The 17,732-nt window shown below is 43.2% G+C and overlaps 1 protein-coding gene and 1 long non-coding RNA gene across 32 annotated transcripts in view; both read left to right on the top strand.

Moving 5' to 3' along the window:
• RBFOX1 (RNA binding fox-1 homolog 1) overlaps window positions 1-17,732 on the top strand; it is a 2,485,711-nt gene that overhangs the window by 1,744,549 nt on the left and 723,430 nt on the right. The window lies entirely within an intron of this gene.
• LOC144337921 (uncharacterized) lies at window positions 14,539-16,948 on the top strand. The gene is made up of 2 exons (XR_013411562.1): window positions 14,539-15,368; window positions 15,463-16,948. It is a non-coding gene; the product is annotated as an uncharacterized LOC144337921 (long non-coding RNA).

The following is a 17,732-nucleotide window of genomic DNA, read 5'->3' on the forward strand; positions in this document are numbered from 1 at the left end:
AAAAAAATAAAAAAAATTAGTTGGGCATGATGGTGCATGCCTGTAGTACCAGCTACTTGGGAGGCTGAGGTAGGAGGATCGCTTGAGTCTGGGAGGCGGAGGTTGCGGTGAGATGAAATCGTGCCACTGCACTCCAGCCTGGGCGACAGAGCCAGGCCCTGTCTCAAGTAAATAAAAGTAAGGTAATGTATATTGATTGTTGAGCTCTCTGGCGCCCCCTTCAGTTGTATGCCTCACCCAGGTTCTGGCCCTAATTCTGAGTGTCAGCCATGTGTGAACCATTATACTAACTGTTGGGTATGCAATGTTGTATCACTGAGATTCTTTCAGTGGTCTGTCATAGATTTCCCATGTACATAAATGTCACACAATAAGGATACATGTTATTTTATATAATATAAAGTCCTTACAAGCCTGGGCAGCACACCAAGACCCCATTAAAAAAAAAATTAGATGGGCACGGTGGCATGCACCTGTAGTTCCAGCTACTTGGGAGGCTGAGGCAGGAAGATGATTTGAGCTTAGGAGTTCGAGACTGAAGTGAGCTATGGTAGTGCCACTGCATTCCAGCCGGGGCAACAGAACAAGACTCTGAAAAAGAAAGAAAGAGAAAAGGCTTTACATAATAAGAAGGCAGGGTACTTTCAGTGACCCAACAACATCATCACCTAGACTGTTTCTGTCCTTTCATTTCCTCGGTATAGTGTTTTGACACTTAGGTTTGTCTTTTCTCAGTTGCAAGGCAGGTAGTGCAGTTCCCTTGAAGTTTCAAAGCCTTAGTCTGCTCAGGTTGCTACATGAAAATATCTTAGCCTGGGTAATGTATCCACAATGGGAGTGCATTGCTCACAGTTCTGGAAGCCGGGAATTCTAAGATCAGAGGCGTCAGCAGATTCAGTGTCCGGTGAGGGTTCATTCTCTGCCTTATAACTGGTGCCCTGGCACTGTGTCCTCACATGGTGGAAAGGAAAATGCGCTCCCTCCTCCCTCTTTAGTAAGGGTACTTATCCCATCTGTGAGGGCCATACCTTCATGACGTAATCACCTTCTAAAGGTCCTGGCTCTTAACACTATCATCTTGGATATTAGATTTCACTATATGAATTTGTGGGGACACATACATTCAAACCATAGCCCCTGTTAACCCGAATTGGGTCTTATGCCCTATCTTCAAGGGAGTCTGGGAAAAGTAACTACTTGGAATATTCAGCATCAGTAGAAGAAAAGAGGCTCTTCTAGTAAGAGACAACTACAGTAGTAAGGCTCAAAGACCTTTGTGCTGTGCTGTTCCATTTGTCTGAAACACATGCATATAGACATAAACGCATACCTACCCATTTCCTCCTGCCCTTATTTGATCATAGGATGTTTAACAATTTCCTTCAACAAGTATTTCTTGAGAACCATACTCTCTAATCTTCCCAGGACATAATGATGAACAGGACACATACATTTCCTGATTGGATGGTACTTATAATTTAGTAGAGGAAGACAGACATTTGACAAATGAGTGGGTCCACTAATACATAGGAAGGAAATTATTGGGAAAAAGTATTCAGTATACAGAGATTTTAAAATATAGAAAGAGGTATGCTAAAGGGCAGCTGAGTTGTTATGGGGATTTCTTCTGGAACACCTTGGGGATTCATATATAAGCGGAGATAGAAATCCAAGGACATGTCAGCCACAGAAACATCCATGGAAGAACAATCCAGGCAGCAGGAGCAGGTGACTCAGCCTGAAGTGGGGAGTGTGTTTGCTTGTTTGGGGAGCAGAAAGGGAAGGGTGGTGTAAGATGGGTTTCGAGGGGTTGGCAGGGGTCCCAAAATGCAGAGCTTTTCAGATTGCAATATGAGAGAGAGAGAGAGAGAGAGAGAGAGAGAGAGAGAGAGAGAGAGAGAGAGAGAGAGTATGTGTGTGTGTGTGTAAACCGCTGGAGAATTTTGAGCAAAAGAAATGTGTTCCCAGGTTACATTATTAAAAGATCACCAGCTGTTACATGGAATATGGAGTACTGATTGGGGTCGGAGAATGGAGTCACAGATTCCAATTAAGAAGCCATTGCAGTAGTCCTGGATAGAGATGATTGTTGTTGGGGTTGGGGTATTGTTAGCAGAGCTGTGGCAGGGTGGACAGACTGGGGACATTGAGGAGATGTTACTTAAGTGGAGTGTCCACAGTCCTGCTTATGTTGGGTGTGGAGGGCTGGGGAAAGAGGATTCAAGGTGAAGAGCAGAGAAGCGTCTAATGCAAGAGTCTAATCCCCTGCAGTGATCTGCTGGTACCCTTTACATCAGCAGCCTCAGTGGGGTGGTGGCATGGGAACTAGATAGATTTAAGATGCGGGAGAATGTGAATGAACATGGAGTCCATGCCACAGACAATCCCTGCAGACAAGTTTTGCTGTGAAATGATATAGAGAGAAGTAAGAGGGGAACAGAGAGGGTCAAAGACTTTTTTTTTCCCCCTTAAAAAAGAGATATATTACAGCATTTTTTCCCCATTGTGGTAAAAAGCACATAACATCTTACCATCTTAACCATTTGTAAGAATATAGTTCAGTAGTGTCCAGTATATTCATCTTGTTGTCATACAGATCATCAAAACTTTTTCATGCTGGAAATCTGAATCTCTGTATCCATTTAACAACTCCCTAATTCCCCTTTCTCCCTCTCCCCAGCCCCTGGTAACTGTCATTCTACTTTTTGTCTCTATCATAGGGGCCACGCTTGCTACCTTGTATCGGTGGAATTATACAGCGGTTTTCCTTTTGTGACTGGCTTGTATCACTTAGCGTAACATCCTCAAGGTTCATCCATGATGTAGCATGTTTCTTTCTTTTTCCAGGCTAAATAATATTCCCTCGTGTGTGTATCCTACGTTGTATTTATCCGTTCATTTGTCAGTGGATATTTGGGTTGCCTCTACTTGTTGGTGTTTCTGAATAGTGCTGCTTTGAACATGGGTGTACAACGATATTACATCAGATTTTTATACTGATTGGAATGTTCTGGGAGAAGTGGATACATTGATGATGTAGGAGAACAAACAGAAAATTTCAAGAGCAAATGCTTTGGGGACAGACAGCCTGAGTGGAGGGCTGGCCTTGATAGGGATGGAGGCAGAGACGGTCTCATGCGAAAGTATAAGTGGGAGATTCCAGGGGAAACACAAGGGAGGCTGGGTAGATTTGGTGTCAAGTGGGTGAGAAAATTTCTGTTCAAATTCACATTTTTTTCATTAAAGCCAGAGACAAGAGGCCAGGTGCAGTGGCTCATGCCTGTTATCCCAGCACTTTGGGACGCTGAGGTGGGTGGATCACTTGAGGTCAGGAGTTCGAGACCATCCTGGCCAACATAGTTAAACCCCATCTCTACTAAAAATACAAATAAAAAAAGTTAGCCGGGCATAGTGGCAGACACCTGTAATCCCAGCTACTTGGGAGGCTGAGGAAGTAGAATCACTTGAACCTGGGAGGTGGAGGCAGCAGTGAGCTGAGATTACACTACTGCACTCCAGCCTGGGTGACAGAGTGAGACTCCATTGCCTAAATAAATAAAAAGAAATTTAAAATAGAGACAAGGCCATCAGCTTTGAGAGAGAGAGAGAGAGAGTGTGTGTATGTGTGTGTGTGGGAGGAGGGGTGGAGGGAGGTAGAGGGTATCAGGGGTTCTTCCCCATTAATAGAATAAATGATTAACAGTAAGTACTTGAAATCAAGTTGATGCATTTTCTTATGTGCCTTGCAGACAAAATAAAGCTCAGCTTTGTTGTCAGACAAAAGCAGCACTTATTATAATGGCTGGCATTTCAGAGATAATTCAACTATAAGAGATAATAACACATCAGTCAGTCAGGAAGCATTCTTCCCAATGATATCAACAGAATTACATGCAAGTAATAGACTGTTCTGGATGCAACAAGGAATTTTCTTTGGCTGAAATGCTCCTATTTCTAGCGGAAGCTCAACGTTGATTTTTCAGCTTCTATTTGGAGAGTCTGTTTATTTCTTTCTTCCCAAGGGGATTGTGAGATAGATATTGTAAATGGTGAGGACTTTTTATTGTTTTTGACAGTTATCAAAGAAACATTTTTTTTTTTTTTAAAGCTGGACCATTGAGTGAAAAATAAACCCACTTGGGATTTTTTGAGTAAAGTGTGTTGAATCACGTTTGTGATACTCACTTTTAAGTTTTGAGGAGCGTAACTGCACTGTGTTACCCATTAATGGGTAGTTTTTAATTTTTATTTAATTTTTATTATTTGTTTTTAAGTTCCAGGGTACATGTGTAGGATGTGTAGGTTTGTTACATAGGTAAACATGTGCCATGGTGACTTACTGTGCCTATCAGCCTGTCATCAAGGTATTAAGCCCAGCATACATTAGCTTTTTTACCTCATGCTCTTCCCCACCATCTCCCAGCAGACCCCAGTGTGTGTTGTTCCCCTGCCTGTGTCCATGTGTTCTCATTGTTCAGCTCCCACTTTTCAGTGAGAACATGCAGTATTTGGTTTTCTGTTCCTGCATTAGTTTGCTGAGGATAATGGCTTCCAGCTTCATCTATGTCCCTGCAAAGGACATCATCTCATTCCTTTTTATGGCTGCATAGCATTCCATGGTGTATATTTACCACATTTTTAAAAATCCTGTCTATCATTGCTGGGCGTTTGAGTTGATTTCATGTCTTTGTTTAATGGAGAATAGTTTTAACCCCTATGAACACAGAGAGGCATGTGGTATAGTTTTGGGTTGATGCTATAGAAAATAACAGTCCCTTTTGTGGTGCTATAAATCACATTCTTTATTATTATTATTTTTTCTATCTGAGACAGAGTCTTGCTCTGTTGCCCAGGCTGGAGTGCAGTGGCATGATCTCAGCTCACTGCAAGCTCCGCCTCCTGGATTCACGCCATTCTCCTGTCTCAGACCCCCGAGTAGCTGGGACTACAGGTGCCTGCCACCACATCCGGCTAATTTTTTTTTTTTTTTTGTATTTTTAGTGGAGAAGGGGTTTCGCGGTGTTAGCCAGGATGGTCTCGATCTCCTGACCTGGTGATCTGCCCACCTTGGCCGCCTAAAGTGCTGGCATTAGAGGCGTGAGTCACTGCCCGGCAACCTCACCCTTTTAAAACAACTTTTTTTTTTTTTTTTTTTTTTTTGAGGTGGAGTTTTGCTCTTGTTTCCCAGGCTGGAGTGCAGTGGCACTATCTCGGCTCACCGCAAAAATAGTTTTTTAAAAGAATCGTTGTAAAATAATCTTCCTCTGTTTCTGCTTCTAATTCTGGAAGAAAAGGTGGAGCCAGATGTGTTCACATGGCAATACTTTTTCTTTTGATCCAATTATATAAAAATACACAGCAGAGTAAGGAGGACAGGAAAACCTCCACACCTCAGGAGTCAGAGAGCAGAGGAAGGTGTTTCACTCTGTGCAGGTCTAGGACTAGCTCTGTGGGTTCCTCTAGTGGTACTGAGGTAAAGAGAGTAAAGCTTCTGCCTGGCGCACAGAATTTAAGAGGACTCCAAAATAATCAACAAAGAAGAAATCATGTCTTTTTTTTTTTTTTTTTTTTTTGAGACAGGGTCTCATTCTGTCACCCAGTCTAGAGTGCAATGGCACAATCTCAGCTCACTGCAACCTCCGCCTCCTGGGTTCAAGCGATTCTGCTGCCTCAGCCTCCCAAGCAACTGGGATCACGGGCATGCACCACCACGCCCAGCTAATTTTTGTATTTTTTAGTGGAGATGGGGTTTCACCGTCTTGCCAGGCTGGTCTCGAACTCCTGACCTCAAGTGATCTGCCTGCCTTGGCCTCCCAAAGTGCCAGGATTACAGGCGTGAGCCGCTGCACCCAGCCGCAAATGCCCATATGTTGATAGCACCTGGGAGAAGATTGATCAGGTGTGGGTTTCCCATTTGATAGATGAAAAGACTGAGCCACATGATCAGAATTTCAGCCCAAGTTCATAAATCTCTTCCCTTGTAACATCAGTTTATGATTAGCACTGCACATATGCTCCTAGGCTGAAAGTTTTCTACTCCTATGACCCCTACAGTGTACTTTGTGGGAAATTAGGAGCTTCCTGAGTGAATAAAGATAATAGCAATGGTAATAATAGTAATACAAATAAAACTAGCTGGATGTGGTGGCACACACCTGTAATCCCAGCCCTTTGGGAGGCTGAGGTCACTTGAGGTCAGGAGTTCGAGATCATCCTGGCCAACATGGTGAAACCCCGTCTCTACTAAAAATACAAAATTACCCAGGCATGGTGGTGGGCGCCTGTAATCCCAGCTATTTGGGAGGCTGAGGGAAGTGAATTGCTTGAACCCAGGAGGTAGAGGTTGCCGTGAGCCAAGATCTTGCCACTGCACTTCAGCCTGGGCGACAGAGTGAGACTCCATCTCAAAAAGGAAAAAAAGCAAAAACAAACAAATAACAAAAAAACTAATTGACTAATGCTTGCTTTTCTATGATTTCTACAGGAGTTACCTCAATAGTTCTTATATGAGAATTGTAATTATTATTACATGGGGGAAACTGAGGCACAGGGCAGTTAAGAAACTCAGCTGTACTGACAGCAGGAATTTGAACACAGGCATTCTGACTTTAGAGGCCACACCCTAACTCTCTCCTCTATCCTTGTTCCAACAAACTCAGTCCTGTCCATGAATACGTAAAGCACATATTATTTTCAGAATCCAGTTTCCGGAGGCAAGCATGTTTTATACATCTATGGCTACTCGTTTTGTTACAGGAAAGGGGTCCCAATTTAGACCCGAAGGAAGGTTTTTTGGATCTCGCGCAAGAAAGAATTGGGGGTGAGTCCGTGGTGCAAAGGGAAAGCAAGTTTATTAGGAAAGTCAAGTGCTGAAAGAACAGCTACTCCGTAGACAGAGTAGGGCGTTCCCAAAAGTAAGAGGAGGATCACATCCACCCTAGGTACAATGCTTATATATATGTGTGTGTATATATAATATACATACATATAATATACATATCATATATCATATATATTTTATATGAATCACATATATTTTATTATATATATGATTTAAAAAGATCTTGGGGAGATGTGCTCTGCTACAGGGTTTGTGATAAAGGATTAATTTTCTTAATTACTGTGTTTTGCAAGAATCGATATTATGACCTTTAAAGCAAAGTTAGGAATGCCTTTGTTCTCCAGATACCGGGATATCTGGAGACTCCCAAGTCTGGTTCTGTTTAGCAAACATTATTTACTTGTTCCCTTAACCATATACATCTAGAGGCCAGAAGTGCCTGAGTTCCTGAGAATGCAGCCCAGCAAGTCCCAGCCTCATTTTCCAGCCCTCACTCAAAATGGAGTCACTCTGGTTTGAAGGCCTCTGACAGTGTGACACACGCCTATGGTTCCTAACTCAGGACAGATGGATTCCTGTGGATTCTAAGCTTCTCAATGGCAGGGCCCTGGCTGGTCATCTCTTTAGCTGTGGCACTAACTCAGTGCCAGGCATATTAGCACTTGGTGAATACTGATTGAAATGAATTGAAATTGTGGGTGGAAGAATGCTGAATAAAGGTCATGTCTTTGAAGAAAAGAGAGAAAAAGAAAGTCTCAGGCGTGGTGGCTCACGCCTGTAATCCCAGCACTTTGGGAGGCCGAGATGGGCGGATCACGAGGTCAGGAGATCGAGACCATCCTGGCTAACATGGTGAAACCCCGTCTCTACTAAAAATACCAAAAATTAGCCAAGCGTGGTGGCGGGCACCTGTAGTCCCAGCTACTTGGGAGGCTGAGGCAGGATAATGGCGTGAACCCGGGAGGCAGAGCTTGCAGTGAGCCAAGATCGTGCCACTGCACTCTAACCTGGGCGACAGAGCAAGACTCCGTCTAAAAAAAAAAAAAAAAAAAAAAGAAAAAGAAAAAGAAAGTCATCTTATCCCATAGTCAGGGTGGATTGCAGGCACCGGAGGCTTATTTGAATTATCTTGAAAAGCTGGTTCCCTGTCTGGTCTGAAAGCAACTCATGAGCTGAGGGGACTCTCCAGGGAGATACCAAGAGGAAACTGCCTCTTCCAGCCTCCCTAGGGAAAAAGAAAAAAAAAAAAAGAAAAACAAACCTTCTTTCCCAATGTGGCTGAGTGTGTCTTTGCAAGACACTCAGCATTCTTGTGTCTTTATTTTCCGAGTCCTCCAAGCCCCACCCTGCCTCTAAGCTGACCCCCATACCCCACCCCCTTCATGTGGGTGTCAATTACAGCTGACTTTGCAGGCTCTAGCCCTGAACACAACAGCCGGGCATGATGCCCTGGGCCCCATGGCATACGGCAGTACAGGTAATTAGCCAGCCTTGGCTGTGCCCTCTGTTGCAGTTTGAAATGCTTCTTGAAAAACAAGTTTCTACCCTTAGCAATGCTTTGCACTTTATAGATGTTCTGAATATCTTTCTTGTGGTACTACGCAAGAAATTGGGATTCTTTTTTTCCGGTGCTCTATTTTGGGCTGTTCTTTAGAACTAGATATAATTGCTCATACAGATGTCATGAGGACAATGACAGCTACCTCATAGCACATGGTATCTGGAAGAATAGTTATAAACCCTCGATGCATATTGACTCATTACATAAGCCCTCGATGCGTATTGACTCATTACGTTTTCATTACAGGTAGGTTGTATTATTATCTCTATTTTACAGAAAGGGAAGCTGAGGTTCATAAAAGTTAAAGTCACTCACGGCAGTCATAGAGCCCCTTCCTCTTTTCTATATTCTAGGTATTACCAGGTTGGGTGCCTTCCATATATTTTCTCTTGTCATCCTTTCAATGACCTCATGATGATTTTGTTGTCCCTCTCCTATGGACTTGGAAGCTAAGGTTTTGCCAATGGAATCAGGATGTGATAAATCTCAGAGTAAGTTGAGAAGAAGCATTCAAACCCCAGATTTGAACCCCAGTGGCCTGATTCTGGAGTTCATGCTCTGTGGCTACAATATATTGCCTATGTCGGGTAAGAAACGCCTTCGATCCCCTTCGCGCAGAGCTGCTTCATTGCATTTTTGCCTTGATGATGCTTTTGGATGCTGCACAGTGCGTTGGAAGGGCACAGAGGCCTGGGGACCACACACATCTTGGTGGAGAACCCCAGTCTGCCACCTGTGCTAAGACAGGCCAACTGTTGACTCTTTCTGACATCCAGGTATAACTTCTGAGGAGAGGAGATAATACAAACGTTGTTATGAAAGCTAGAGAGAATCTGTATAAAATAGCACCTGTATGTTCAACATGATGATTAAGGGCTCAGATAAAATTGCACCAAGAATCACGCCTGAATTTAAATCTTGGCTCTAGTGTTGACAGTGTTCGGAAAGTTGAAAGGTTATTTAAATCCCCAAGTCTCAGTATTCCCCCTCCTTAAAAGGTGAATAAGAGGAAAATACAGTAAAATAGTAAAAACCTTAGAGGATTCTATGAGGTTCTGTCTGATTAAACACGCAGGATATAATAGCATTCAGTCAAGGGTAGCTATTAGCTATTAGTGTAATTATGAAAACATTAGTTGAACCTGAGTAATTTCCATGTGTGCTAGACCCACTAAATTAAAGTTGAAGAAAGTCCTTTGAACAGAAGAAATTACAGTGATTTACACCTTCTGTTCTTCCCCCAGTACCTTTCTATTGATTGAGGGGCTGTATGTTGTAGTTAATTAAAATCAATACTTTCAATCGGATACAGAAATGCTTTCGCAAAAGAAGAGATAGCAGGATTGCAGCACAGTACAGGGGTGTGACTCTTTCAATCATAGTTTGGGGAGCCCAGAATTTTCCCTTGGGTTGCAGAAATAAGTTATGTTTCAAGAGAATTTAAATAAGTAAACATGTGAGGCATTGTTATGCTTATAAATATTGAAGGCTCTGATCATTCCTCCTAAACAGTAGATGAAGACTTTCTAGAAATGCAAAATTATCTCGGTGGATATCTTCACCCTTTTCTCCTGCCTACAGAAATGCCAGGTGCACTCGGGCTGCTGATGGACTCTGGGACATGTTTGCTTTGAGCCTCCTGGGCATCTAGGTGTGGCCACAGGGCAAGATCTTGTCAAAGAGATGGAACTGCCAGTTTCTGAGAGATCTCTGGGGAAGCTTTCATTTTCCGGATGTAGTGGGTACATTCTGACAGTTTTTCTCCTTCCCAGCCTTAATGGTGTCATTATAGTGTTAACGGTGGGGCTACAGAACTGGATACATAACCATGTGGGATCTTGACCCTGATGGTAGAGTGTAGCAGAACAGTGACAGCACAGGCTGGACGTATGTCACGTGAGAACATTAATCCCTCTTCAGTTAAGCCTCTGCATTTGCGATTTCTATTATTTGCATCCAAAAGCAATTCTAGCTGAAATAACTTGAAAAGGTACTGCAAAATTTTATTTCCTATATAAATGTGCTGTGTCAGGTGTGAGTGTGCATTTATGATATAAACAATAGTTCTTCCATTTAATATTAGTTTTTTGTTCCAGGTGAGGACTAACATGTAACAATTTTTTCTTTTCTTCCTTTCTTCTTTTTTTTTTTTTTTTTTTTTGAGATGGAGTTTTGCTCTTGTTGCCCAGGCAGGAGTGCAATGGTGCAATCTGGGCTCACTGCAACCTCTGCCTCCCAGGTTCAAGCGATTCTCCTGCCTCAGCCTCGCGAGTAACTGGGATTACAGGCATGTGCCACCACGCCTGGCTAATTTTGTACTTTTAGTGGAGACAGGGTTTCTCCATGTTGGTCAGGCTGGACTCGAACTCCCGACCTCAGGTGATCCACCTGCCTCGTCCTCGCAAAGCACTGGGATTATGAGCTTGAACCACCACGCCCGGCCTTCTTTTATTTTTTAATCTTTTCTTTTTCCTTCATGAGAGCTTACTTGCCATTTTCTTTTTTTTTTTTTTTTTTTTTTTTTTTTTGAGACGGAGTCTCGCGCTGTCACCCAGGCTGGAGTGCAGTGGCCGGATCTCAGCTCACTGCAAGCTCCGCCTCCCGGGTTTACGCCATTCTCCTGCCTCAGCCTCCCGAGTAGCTGGGACTACAGGCGCCCGCCACCTCGCCCGGCTAGTTTTTTTTTTGTATTTTTTAGTAGAGACGGGGTTTCACCGTGTTAACCAGCATGGTCTCGATCTCCCGACCTCGTGATCCGTCCGTCTCGGCCTCCCAAAGTGCTGGGATTACAGGCTTGAGCCACCGCCCCCGGCCCTTACTTGCCATTTTCAAACAGAGAAAGATACATTCACAAAAGTAGAAAAGTTGTCTTCTTACTTTGAAACTCTTCTGGAATTTGTTTGCATTCCTAGGCACACTGGTTATCCACAACCAGAAAAAATGTTTTCCAAGCTAACATTTGACATGAGAATCAAAAGCGAGTATTGAAAAACAGCTTTAATAAAAGTGAGGTGACAGGTTTTTGCTGAAAAACTCCAATTATCAGAAGATGTTGATATTTCTCAAGGAAGAAACACAATATGGCTAAAATTCTGACTCTTCTGGAGAGAATTTGGAGGGAGCAATGTCATCAAAGGAGGGCAGATTTATACGTGGGAAGAAAATGTTCAGGAATGGACCAGGCGCAGTGAGTGGCTCACGCCTGTAATCCCAGCACTTTGGGAGGCCGAGGCAGGCGGATCACTTGGGATCAGGAGTTCGAAACCAGTCTGGCCAACATGGCAAAACTCTGCCTCTATTAAAAATACAAAAATTAGCTGGGCGTGGTGGCAGATGCCTATAATCCCATAATCCCAGATACTTGGGAGCCTGAGGCAGGGAGAATCACTTGAACCCAGGAGGCACAGGTTGCTGTGAGACGAGATGTTGCCATTGCATTGCAGCCTGGATGACAGAGTAAGATTCTGTCTCAAAAAAAGAAAAGAAAAGGAAAGAAGTAGAACTGAGGCTCGAGCATTTTGGTAACTTGTCTAACATCACATTGCTGGGAAGTGACCATGCTGGGACATGAGTTACAGTTTTCCACATACCCAAACTGTTAGCTGTTCCATTGTCAGCTTCCTAGCAGGGAGAGCACACCAAGCCTCTACCCTTTCCTCAGGTAGTCCTCATCCTCTAACTCTGTCACCCGCTTTTTCCTGTTGGTGATTGCAGAGCTACTTGGAATCACTAGTAACTTCGTTAGAATGATGTGCAGTTGTCTGTCCAATGAGTTTTGTGCATCACTTCTTTAGCTGTAAATAAATTATGAGGAAAGTATAGAATTATGGAGGGGGGACGTCTTTGAAAAAGCCAGGGTGGGGGAATATCGAGAGTGATATAATTATCTATTTGCTGCTTCTGGTCTGCCAACTTGCTGGCTTTTTTTTTTTTTAATAGGATTATGGAAGATGAAAAGGAAGTGCTTACTTCAGCTTATAAGAGCAATGTAAGCAATTTTGCATTGCACTCACTCCCCAGGGGTGGTGTGAACATGTTTCTAGTAAATTAAAGTATCATAAAAGCATTGACAACTTTTATATTAATTTCTTAATTTTTCGCAGGCTTAATTATAAATCTCTTGGGAGAAGAGGCAAGGCCTGTGGGTTCCTGCGAAAACAGTGTGGCATCTATAGGCTTGAAGGACTGCTCTTCTGCTCACAAGTGTGTGTGCTGTGATGCAGGCTGGGTGGCTGCTGTAGGATGCATGCACTACTTGTGCCTAGTGATAGTAGTGATGCCCCGTGGACAAGACATCAGGCCGGGAGGTCCAGGTGTGCTGCCAAGTGGAGGGAGTGCTCTTGGACAAGGTGTGTGACTCCTAGCATGAAGTAATATTCATAAGAGCACAGTCTGTGCAGTTTACTGGGTTTAAAATCTTGGATCCGGCCGGGCATGGGGGCATGGTGACCCACACTGTAATACCAGCACTTTGGGAAGCCATGGCAGGCAGATCACCTGAGGTCAGGAGTTCAAGACCAGCCTGACCAACATGGAGAAACCCCATCTCTACTAAAAATACAAAATTAGCCGAGTATGATGGCAGGCACCTGTGATCCCAGCTACTTGGGAGGCTGAGGCAGGAGAATTGCTTGAACCCGGGAGGCAGAGGTTGTGGTGAGCCGAGATCGTGCCATTGCACTCCAGCCTGGGCAACAAGAGTAAAACTCCATTAAAAAAAAAATCCTGGATCCTCCTTTACTACTGCTGTGACCTAGAGAAATTTGACTAGCCCTTTGATCTGTGAAATATGATGGTATCAGTGTCACCTGGGGTATGCATGAGAAAGCCTACATCATGTGGCACTAGTGAGTATCCTCACCAGCCTAGGGCTGTCTCCAACCAGAGGAACCATCAGGAAAACAATAGATATCCCTATGGGTGAAGCCACTGTTAGGAAGGCTTTGTTACTTGCAGCCTAAAGCCCCCTCTCCTTTAGTAGTCACTAAATTAGAATGACTCAGCACCCCCGTGAGTTCTGGATTCACTGAATGTTGGCATATTTATGCTGGATAAAATCTTAGCTCTGCCCGATGAGTTTACCACATGCCTTCTTTACTTATTATTTTTATTATCTGTTTATTTTTTTGAGATGGAGTCTCTGTTGCCTAGGGTGGAGTGCAGTGGCATGATCTCTGCTCACTGCAAACTCTGCCTCCTGGGTTCATGTGATTCTCCTGCCTCAGCCTCCTGAGTAGCTAGGATTACAGGTGCCCGCCAACACACCTGGATAATTTTTGTATTTTTAGCAGAGACAGGGTTTTACCATGTTGGTCAGGCTGGTCCTGAACTACTGACCTCAGGTGATCCACCTGCCTCAGCCTCCCAAAGTGCTGGGATTACAAGTGTGAGCCACCATGCCTGGCGCCTTCTTTACTTATAAAATCTACTATGAGGAAAGTGAAAAATCAGAAGGCAGTGCTCCTTGAAAAACCCAGGGGGAAATATCCTGGCTTTGCTGGTCAGATCCCAATGAGTTAGTTCCTCTGGATTTCACTTCTCAAGACTCTGGAACTTTCCAGGCACCTGTTTAGGGTAAAGTATTGCCACTGTCTTCCACTAGGTACAAATTATCTCCTTTCCTTTCCCCCTCCTTCCTTCCCCTCTCCTCCCCTCTCCTCTTCTTTTCTCTGCCCTTCTGTACCACAGTATGGTTTAAAATGTGATCGGATTGTATTTTAATCATAGATAGATTATTTTCTTCTGGCCTTTTGTCTTTTCTGGGCTGCATGCCACATATTGGGAGGGAATATAACCTATGTTTTTACATGTCTTTCAATTAATTTTGAAATGTTAATTTTATGATAGGTTAACTTATGCTTCACACACATACATACACAAAAGATACATGATCTTATAAATAGGTACGGCTGGACAAGGTGACTCAGGAGGCTTAGGCAGGAAGACCACTTCAGCGCATGTGTCCTCAGTCTAGCCTGGGTAACATAGCTAGTCCCCATCTCTTAAAAAATTAATTAACTAAAGAACACTAACTGTGGGAAATACTGGGTTAAAAAGATTAGATAGGGCTGGGAGCAGTGGCTCACACCTGTAATCCTAGCACTTTGGGAGGCCAAAGTGGGCAGACCATTTGAGGTCAGGAGTTAGAGAACAGTCTGACCAATGTGGCAAAACCCGATCTCTACAAAAAATACAAAAAGTTAGACAGGCATGGTGGCAGATGCCTGTAATCGCAGCTACTCAGGAGACTGAGGCACAAGAATTGTTTGAACCGGGAAGGCAGAGGTTGCAGTGAGCTGAGTTCATGCTACTGCACTCCAGCCTGGGCCACAGAGCGTGAGTTCATCTCAAAAAAAAAAAAAAAAAAAACTTTTTTTTTTTTCCCAGGACTTCTTTGTATGTTTAATTTGCAAACGAGTATGAATTGTAAGTCTCCATGGAGTAATATAGAATAAGGCACTTTCCAAACTTACTGGACCAAAGAAAATTTTTTTTTTTCATAAAACGTCTTACAGAGACTCACTGTAGAGAATCTGCTTATCTCCAATTTTAAATTTTCTTTTGTCTTTGAAAATGTGCAACATTTTTTCAACTTTTTGAAAAATTCTAAACATGTAGGAAAATGTAAGACTGGTAGAATAACCCTCATATACTTCTACCAGAATCACCTTTATTTATTTATTTATTTATTTATTTATTTATTTATTTATTTATTTAATCTGAGACAGAGTCTTGCTCTGTCACCCAGGCTGGAGTGCAATGGCATGATTTTGGCTCATTGCAACCTTTGCCTCCTGGGTTCAAGTGATTCTCGTGCCTCAGCCTCCCAAGTAGCTAGGATTACAGGCGTCTGTCACCATGCCTGGCTAATTTTTCTGTTTTTAGTAGAGATGGGGTTTTACCATGTTGGCCAGGCTGGTCTCAAACTCCTGACCTCAAGTGATCCCCCTTCCTCGGCCTCCCAAAGTGCTGATATTACAGAAGTGAGCCACCATGTCTAGCCCCAGGCTGGTTTTGAACTGCTGGGCTCAACTGATCCACCTGCCTTGACTTCCCAAAGTGCTGGGATTGCAGGCAAGAGCCACTGGGCCTGGCCCAGAATCCCCAGTTTTTAATATTAAGTATTTTTTTGTGTGTTTGCTCATCCTCTCTCTCCCTCTTTTCCTTCCCTTCCTCTCCCTCTCCCTCTCATTTTGCAAATTCTTGAGGGATATCTTTTCCTGACAAGAAAGAAGGTCGTCTGGATGCCAGTTGCCTCCTCCACTTGCCTTTAAGAAAATAACTGAACACGCTGTAGGGCAGGTGCCTGTATGTTTCACTTGTCTTGGTTGATGATTTATTATAATAAATCCCATCTTAGCAGAATCCTAGAATCTCAAGATGCATAGGGACCTGAAAAGTTATCTAATCTACCCGCTGCTCACCTGCCTACGCGCCCCCCCCCACATTCCTTATCCCTGCCCACCCCACCTGCATTCCCTCCCCATGCTTTCAAATGCCATTTATTATGTTTGCCAGGGTTGGTTGGTGAGTCAGTTCTGAGTGGAATGTAACTTGCAAATGAGGCCTTGTGGAGAGCCTGCCCTCTTCCTGGGCATCATCCAAGTGATCTATTAGCAACTTCCATTTATCAACGTCTTGTGTGGGTGTAGTGGGCCTAATAATGGGAGCTCAGTAAGACAGCAGCGTTTTGATAGAGGACCGAAGTGTTTTGCCAAGTCTTGATTACCCATGATAACAAGAATGAAAACCTTGGCCCCGGTTATGCACAGATTTATTGAATCATGGAATATTCATGCTGGACGGAATCTTAGGATCGTCTGTTTCAGTCCCCGAAGTTTTCAGAAGAGGAAGTGAGTGGAGAACAAGAGAGAATGAGTAGTTTGCCTAAGATCTTATCACTACCATGGTTTCTGATTCCAGGCCCAGGTTATTTCCCCAGCCACTAGGCTTGTCTCAGGACAGCAACAGAAAACTTTTAAGACACACATGCACACCCCACACATTGCAAAGATACTCATATACATGGGCACATCTGTACATAAGCATAGGTGGGCACAGGTGCACTGACATACCCACAATCTCATTCAAAGATGGAATTTCCATTGCGTTGAAATACAGCTCGTGACTGGGGACTACACTGAACTCCAGTTCACAATCTGGAAATGTGGACTTGGAAATAGAAACTCATCCAAATACATGACCACAGTTTATTCATTTGTTTAGTGCCTCTTGCAGGTAGCAGAGGGGAGGAGAATAAGAACGAACATTGTAAGGCTGCTGGGATGACTGTCTGGTCTGTGGAATGACAGAAGAAATATAGAAATGCAGGTTTATTGGGAGGGCATCTCAAAGCAGCCACATTTTATCCCTATTCGGGTCAGAACTGAAATGAGTGTGATGGCTGGAATGAGATCCCACAGGAAACTTGAGTTTACTAAGTACCAGCTCGGCACTCTTTCCTTGCATAATCTTATTTAGTGCTCACCATGGTTATGTTTCTGGTAAAAAATAAAATGAAATAAAATAAAAAAATAAAAAAAAAAGTTACAAATGGAAAGGCTATTACCCCAAATTACACAGCCAGTAAATGGTAAAACCGAGAATGAAATGTGGATCCAGAGAACAGTGAGAACGTAGGAATACATAAAAAAGAAAACAAGTTTCAAAGAGAAACCCCCCAAAGATTTAAAAGTGTCCAAACGGTAAATCTCCCCCTAAATTTTGGGAAACAAATTTGCATTTTCCTGCTGGTTTCTTCCAGGCAGGACTTTCTCCTCTCACCAAAGCCCTATAGACCAGTGTAGTCTATTGGAGTTTCTCGTGATGATGAAAATGTTCTATAATCTTACTGTCCGCTATGGTAGCTACTGTTTACTTATGGTTATTGAGTGAGTTAAGATATACACTGGATTTTAAAGACTTAGTACATGAAAGTGTGTTAAATAGCTCGTTGAGAATTTTTAACAAGTCGATTGCCTGTTGTGATAACATATTGGGCTAAATATATTGTTAAAATTAGTCTTACCTGTTTTATTTTTTTCTTTTTCCATTTTATGTTATGTTGTGTAATGTAATGTAATGTAATGTAATGTAATGTAATGTAATGTAATGTATTTGGGAATGAGTCTTGCCCTGTCCCCTAGGCTGGAGTGCAGTAGTGCAGTCTCGGCTCATTACAACCTTTGTCTCCGCCTCAGCCTCCCGAGTAGCTGGGATTACAGGTGCGTGCCATCACACCCAGCTAATTTTTTTTTTTTTTTTAAGATGGAGTCTTGCTTATTGCCCAGGCTGGAGTACAATGGCACGATCTCGGCCCACTAAATCCTC

This window comes from Macaca mulatta, chromosome 20 (genome assembly GCF_049350105.2).
Source record: "Macaca mulatta isolate MMU2019108-1 chromosome 20, T2T-MMU8v2.0, whole genome shotgun sequence".
NCBI lineage: Eukaryota > Metazoa > Chordata > Mammalia > Primates > Cercopithecidae > Macaca > Macaca mulatta.